Source organism: Musa acuminata, unplaced genomic scaffold (assembly GCF_036884655.1).
Source record: "Musa acuminata AAA Group cultivar baxijiao unplaced genomic scaffold, Cavendish_Baxijiao_AAA HiC_scaffold_1136, whole genome shotgun sequence".
NCBI classification, from domain to species: domain Eukaryota; kingdom Viridiplantae; phylum Streptophyta; class Magnoliopsida; order Zingiberales; family Musaceae; genus Musa; species Musa acuminata.
In genome coordinates this window covers 5067501-5075000 of record NW_027021348.1, presented here as the reverse complement: position 1 = coordinate 5075000, position 7500 = coordinate 5067501, and positions in this window count along the sequence as shown.

Here is a 7500-nt window from a genome sequence, read left to right as displayed (position 1 = left end):
GTTTGTCCGTTACATTCTCCCCCACTTATCCCTTCGACGTCCTCGTCGAAGCCTTTGTGAACACTGCAACTCTTCGCCTTTGCTGAGTCTTCAATCTTCCGCTCCAGCTGCAATGCGCCTCCTGGCTCCCAGCTGCTCTCCGCTGCTGTTTCTGAGTAGTCGAACCTTTGATCCGCCATGCTGCTTCAACTCGCCAATGACTCTGACTCTGGTGTGGGGTTGGCTGAGTTGTATTGATCCTCGTTGATTCCTGCGGATCCACCAAATGAAGGAAAAGACCATTCTTACTGCGCCAGTTTCTCAAAATTTTCACATGCTGCTTGAACTGGGTGGATGCTTGTTGGAGCTTTAACGAGCATCGCCTCGCAAACTTCTGAAGTTTTGGGTCCTTCCTCCACAAAATCTGCTCATTGACTCTTCTTTCAGTTAGTTGTCACATCCAAGTAGGTTCGCATCACTTCCGCTTTCGATTGGCATTTCGTTGGGAAATGAAGCGGACAATCTACTCTCAGTAGCACTGATCACCGTTGGTGAGGATTTTGACAACTATTGTCTTCCATTATCTTCGAAGGGTCTTTGAACTTGTGCAGAGCTCCTCTGCTGGATAGATAAGAGAACTGGGGTACTCGGTTTCGCCCATTCTCTTAAGAGTTGAGAAGGCAAAGGTTACTTGACTTCGCCCGCCTCCTCGAGGTTGTACTTCATGCATCGAGCTGGTTACTGGCCTTCGCCTGCTCTTTGCTCACACTTCTGAAGCACTTGAAGTGTTTGCACTCCTTGCGTTGAGTTAGCTACTGTGATTCACCTTCTCAATGCCATTGAACTTCTGGAATGCAGGAAGTTTTCACCCCAACTTGGAGTAATTCTCTGATAGATGAGGTCGCCTCTGGGATTGTACCGTCTTCTCCATCAACCCTGCCGCCTACTCCACTGAGTAGCAAAGGTACAGCACCACGTACTGCCTGCTTCGTTCCTTGGTCGTGCACTCTTGCATGACCCGAAGTCCTTCACTTACGGCTATCTTGATGAGAAACTTGTTGACACCGGTCTTACGAAGTTTCTTGGCCTCTGCCCTTCAGCCTTGTCTCGGTACTTGGAGATTGCCTCTGCATGCTCCACCTCCTCGGCCCCTTTCACGACCAAGCGCTCTCCCTCCGTGAGAGCAAGGGATCAATGACTTGCACGGAAGTCCCGCCTCTGCGGTACCATGGCGCTGCCATGCCCATGGCCCTACTATCCGTCGCCTCGCCTCTGTATCCCTTTCCTTCACAATCAGTAGAGATGTCTCTGTGGCACTCCTCTAAGTCCACCTCCATTCTAACTGATGCTTGATTTTGGGTAGCTAAGTCCCTCTGGACTCATCGTCGCTTCCTCGCCCCTTTCGACCTCCTGCTTCAACACCTCTGTGTTCTCCAAGCAGTCTGTTTGGTCGATGGAAAGACAGACTGCAACTCCCATGCATGGCCTCTGCCATCACATTGTAGGGTTTGCACCGATTCTGTTCTCCTTAGCTTCCTTGGTAGCAACGTTCGCTTACTCGACCTTGTCCTCTGACTTGTCGGGCTCCCTTAAGCGAATATGAGCTCTGGAGCAGTCCAACTCTCCAGCTGCTTCGATCATACCTCTGCATGATCAAGTCCCTCTCATGGGACTCACTGGTACTTGCATTCGAACTTTTCCCTTGGTGGAACCCAGCCCCCATATGCTGATGACCAAGGTTTTCATCCGATGCAAAATTCGGTGCACGCTCGGAAGACCCGCCTCTGCGGTACCATGGCCTTCACTCCTTGAATCCATAGCCCTTCTTGCCGTCGTGTTGTTCACCAAAGCGGAGCTCCCAGTAGCTCCCGATCATACCTCCATATGATCTCATCCCTCACGGGACAATGTCGTGTGTGTCGCATTGCCACGAACTGTTCCACCACGATCCGCTGCACCATGTCGCCTCCTGGTGACATCTCCATTGCATTCTGATCCTTGTGGAATAAACTCGAATTGTGAACCCTCCATGTGTGGCCTCTGCCAATACATCGCAGGGTCTCCTCCACCTTCGATTTTGTTCGCTCCTTTGGCAATCGACCTTCATCCACCCACTCTTGGGTCACACCTAGATGAAGCACCGCTCTAGGACAGTCCGTCGCCTAGTAGCTCCCGAAGTCCACCGACTTCGCTGTAATTTGTGCACCATTGCCTGGATCCTGGGCCTCTGCCCCTACCAGCACAATCTCCGCTGCACACTGCTTCCTTCATAGCAACTCAAATGACAACACTGTGGCATATTCTTCAAGAGTACCCGCCTCTGCATCCTCTTGCCCCGTGCTAAGGCCTTCTGAACTCAACTTCGCCTCCGCAAATTGAGTCGCCTTAGTTCCTCCATCGAATGCTCCTCCGAGATAAGGTGCATGTGCCCCGAAGCTCCCTTCGTCTTTGGCACCATGCAAGATGAGTCCGCTCTGTCAGAATGAAGGACCCAGGGAACAGCATGATTCTACTCCTGCCTCTGCAAGAGTTCATGTCCTTGACCTCTGTCTAGGGAAAGCGCTGTGCCTCTGCTCCATGTTCCAACTTCTATGCTGGCTCCCTTCAAGCGGCTTGGGTACTTCGCCAAGTTACACCCAAGTTGCTCCGCTCCTCGTTTCTGCATTGAGTCGATGGTGGCCCTCGCGCCCACCATTCCACGGGTCAGCCCTCCCTTGAGTCCGATCTCCATATCGACTCCAAGTGTGCCTCCATTTGAGTTGCTTTGGGTCGCTCCCCCACTTGATCTCGCAATGCATCCACCAATGCATTCTCTCAAGCGAGATCATGCGACGACTCCTCGCCGCTTGCTCAGTCCATCGAGCTTCGTGGAGTTGTTGTTTGTGAGGTACTCCTCCTCAACATGTGAAGTCCATCTCACATGATTCTCCCTTTGGAGAGCTGAGACTTATCCCTCCTGGATAACTGTCCCGTTGGAGCAACATCTCTCTTCGTTTCGGAGACCACCATCCCCTTGGACTACTCCGATCTGCTGAACAAACTGTGCATTGTTCTGCCTCTTGCAAACGCACTTGCTAGATTGCGCCTCCACGTCAATACAGCCACCGCTGCACCCCTCAAGGCCTAGCAACATGCTGAACTCGTTGCACACTTCAGCCTCCTCCGGACGTATCCTTCGCATGTCGAAGAGAAAGTTTCAATGCTCCATGGCGACGAGTCTCGACCGCCTTGGGATGGCCACGAACAATCCATCGTCCGCATACAAGCCCATGCATGAGTACCGAATTCTTTGAGTTAGCAATTCCCCTCACCTCTGTGAGCTTTGCACAACTCTTTCGGTCGCTGAGCAACTCATTCCACTTTGCATGGTCTCGTCCTTTGCCAAGCGCCTCGCTTGCCTTGAGCACCATCAAGTAAAGTTGTCAACGTTGAGCCGTAGCTCAAACTCAGCCATCCCAACCTTTGTGCGCTCCAAATTCTTCCAAGCTTGCCTGTTCTCGTGGTGCCTCTTGCGCGAAGGGTTGGCCATTCCTCTGAATGCCAATCTCAGATGCCCGCTCCTCTGAGCGACTCTTTTCCCTACATCTCCATGCCCGTTTTCCCAAAAACGGTCGCGCGTGTGCTGACTGCCCTCAACGCAGCCACGCTAGGTCCCCCACGTTTGCATGTCAAGTGTTTCTATGAGTGCTTGTCCCGCTCTGATACCATATTGTCACGACCTTAGCTGGTTTTGCCTAAGGCGTGCGGCACCCTCGCGCGTCCGTCCGCAAAGGTCAGCCTCCCCGAAGCCTCCCATTGTCCCTTAGGACCAACAAAAGAGAGAACGGGTTAAAGAGAACGCCTCAATCGGGATCCACAAGCAAACATGTCCGAAAAACACTTCATAGACAATGCAAATTACAAACAGACTTTACAAGCTCTGAATAGTGGCACAACAAAGGGTAAAATGGTCCATTACAGACCGAAAAGCTCTCGAACGTGTCCACATGACACAACCTTTATTTACAAGCCTAAAGAGGCCACCAACCCAACTAAAATGGGACTATTAAGCCTTCGGCCGCCCCTTTACATTCTGTACAAGGCATGAACATGCCAAAAGACAACGGACAGACATAAGCATTACATCCAACATCTTGTTTAGAAGTTTGTCCGTTACAGGGTGGCACAGGGCTGGATGGGGCTTTCGTATAGCAGGGACGGTGCTGCCTCTCGCTTCGCTCGCTGTCCGCCGCTCGCCGCTCGCTCGCGCAGCCAAAAATGGCCAGTTTTGTCCCGTTTTTGGGCCGTTTTGGCCAGTTTTTGGCCTGTTCTTGCGTCGCGCGGTGACCGTCGTGAGCGGAGCAAAATGTCAGCCATCTCAGCACCCTGGAACCCCCCGGGTGGCACAGGGCTGGATGGGGCTTTCGTATAGCAGGGACGGTGCTGCCTCTCGCTTCGCTCGCTGTCCGCCGCTCGCCGCTCGCTCGCGCAGCCAAAAATGGCCAGTTTTGGCCCGTTTTTGGGCCGTTTTGGCCAGTTTTTGGCCTGTTCTTGCGTCGCGCGGTGACTGTCGTGAGCGGAGCAAAATGTCAGCCATCTCAGCACCCTGGAACCCCCCGGGTGGCACAGGGCTGGATGGGGCTTTCGTATAGCAGGGACGGTGCTGCCTCTCGCTTCGCTCGCTGTTCGCCGCTCGCCGCTCGCTCGCGCAGCCAAAAATGGCCAGTTTTGGCCCGTTTTGGCCAGTTTTTGGCCTGTTTTTGCGTTGCGCGGTGACCATCTTGAGCGGAGCAAAATGTCAGCCATCTCAGCACCCTGGAACCCCCCGGGTGGCACAGGGCTGGATGGGGCTTTCGTATAGCAGGGACGGTGATGCCTCTCGCTTCGCTCGCTGTCCGCCGCTCGCTGCTCGCTCGCGCAGCCAAAAATGGCCAGTTTTGGCCCGTTTTTGGGCCGTTTTGGCCTGTTTTTGGGCTGTTCTTGCGTCGCGCGGTGACCGTCGTGAGCGGAGCAAAATGTCAGCCATCTCAGCACCCTGGAACCCCCCGGGTGGCACAGGGCTGGATGGGGCTTTCGTATAGCAGGGACGGTGCTGCCTCTCGCTTCGCTCGCTGTCCGCCGCTCGCCGCTCGCTCGCGCAGCCAAAAATGGCCAGTTTTGTCCCGTTTTTGGGCCGTTTTGGCCTGTTTTTGGGCTGTTCTTGCGTCGCGCGGTGACCGTCGTGAGCGGAGCAAAATGTCAGCCATCTCAGCACCCTGGAACCCCCCGGGTGGCACAGGGCTGGATGGGGCTTTCGTATAGCAGGGACGGTGCTGCCTCTCGCTTCGCTCGCTGTCCGCCGCTCGCCGCTCGCTCGCGCAGCCAAAAATGGCCAGTTTTGGCCCGTTTTTGGGCCGTTTTGGCCAGTTTTTGGCCTGTTCTTGCGTCGCGCGGTGACCGTCGTGAGCGGAGCAAAATGTCAGCCATCTCAGCACCCTGGAACCCCCCGGGTGGCACAGGGCTGGATGGGGCTTTCGTATAGCAGGGACGGTGCTGCCTCTCGCTTCGCTCGCTGTTCGCCGCTCGCCGCTCGCTCGCGCAGCCAAAAATGGCCAGTTTTGGCCCGTTTTGGCCAGTTTTTGGCCTGTTTTTGCGTTGCGCGGTGACCATCTTGAGCGGAGCAAAATGTCAGCCATCTCAGCACCCTGGAACCCCCCGGGTGGCACAGGGCTGGATGGGGCTTTCGTATAGCAGGGACGGTGATGCCTCTCGCTTCGCTCGCTGTCCGCCGCTCGCTGCTCGCTCGCGCAGCCAAAAATGGCCAGTTTTGGCCCGTTTTTGGGCCGTTTTGGCCTGTTTTTGGGCTGTTCTTGCGTCGCGCGGTGACCGTCGTGAGCGGAGCAAAATGTCAGCCATCTCAGCACCCTGGAACCCCCCGGGTGGCACAGGGCTGGATGGGGCTTTCGTATAGCAGGGACGGTGCTGCCTCTCGCTTAGCTCGCTGTCCGCCGCTCGCCGCTCGCTCGCGCAGCCAAAAATGGCCAGTTTTGTCCCGTTTTTGGGCCGTTTTGGCCTGTTTTTGGGCTGTTCTTGCGTCGCGCGGTGACCGTCGTGAGCGGAGCAAAATGTCAGCCATCTCAGCACCCTGGAACCCCCCGGGTGGCACAGGGCTGGATGGGGCTTTCGTATAGCAGGGATGGTGCTGCCTCTCGCTTCGCTCGTTGTCCGCCGCTCGCCGCTCGCTCGCGCAGCCAAAAATGGCCAGTTTTGGCCCGTTTTTGGGCCGTTTTGGCCAGTTTTTGGCCTGTTCTTGCGTCGCGCGGTGACCGTCGTGAGCGGAGCAAAATGTCAGCCATCTCAGCACCCTGGAACCCCCTGGGTGGCACAGGGCTGGATGGGGCTTTCGTATAGCAGGGACGGTGCTGCCTCTCGCTTCGCTCGCTGTTCGCCGCTCGCCGCTCGCTCGCGCAGCCAAAAATGGCCAGTTTTGGCCCGTTTTGGCCAGTTTTTGGCCTGTTTTTGCGTTGCGCGGTGACCATCTTGAGCGGAGCAAAATGTCAGCCATCTCAGCACCCTGGAACCCCCCGGGTGGCACAGGGCTGGATGGGGCTTTCGTATAGCAGGGACGGTGATGCCTCTCGCTTCGCTCGCTGTCCGCCGCTCGCTGCTCGCTCGCGCAGCCAAAAATGGCCAGTTTTGGCCCGTTTTTGGGCCGTTTTGGCCTGTTTTTGGGCTGTTCTTGCGTCGCGCGGTGACCGTCGTGAGCGGAGCAAAATGTCAGCCATCTCAGCACCCTGGAACCCCCCGGGTGGCACAGGGCTGGATGGGGCTTTCGTATAGCAGGGACGGTGCTGCCTCTCGCTTAGCTCGCTGTCCGCCGCTCGCCGCTCGCTCGCGCAGCCAAAAATGGCCAGTTTTGTCCCGTTTTTGGGCCGTTTTGGCCTGTTTTTGGGCTGTTCTTGCGTCGCGCGGTGACCGTCGTGAGCGGAGCAAAATGTCAGCCATCTCAGCACCCTGGAACCCCCCGGGTGGCACAGGGCTGGATGGGGCTTTCGTATAGCAGGGATGGTGCTGCCTCTCGCTTCGCTCGTTGTCCGCCGCTCGCCGCTCGCTCGCGCAGCCAAAAATGGCCAGTTTTGGCCCGTTTTTGGGCCGTTTTGGCCAGTTTTTGGCCTGTTCTTGCGTCGCGCGGTGACCGTCGTGAGCGGAGCAAAATGTCAGCCATCTCAGCACCCTGGAACCCCCTGGGTGGCACAGGGCTGGATGGGGCTTTCGTATAGCAGGGACGGTGCTGCCTCTCGCTTCGCTCGCTGTCCGCCGCTCGCCGCTCGCTCGCGCAGCCAAAAATGGCCAGTTTTGCCCCGTTTTGGCCAGTTTTTGGCCTGTTTTTGCGTTGCGCGGTGACCATCTTGAGCGGAGCAAAATGTCAGCCATCTCAGCACCCTGGAACCCCCCGGGTGGCACAGGGCTGGATGGGGCTTTCGTATAGCAGGGACGGTGATGCCTCTCGCTTCGCTCGCTGTCCGCCGCTCGCTGCTCGCTCGCGCAGCCAAAAATGGCCAG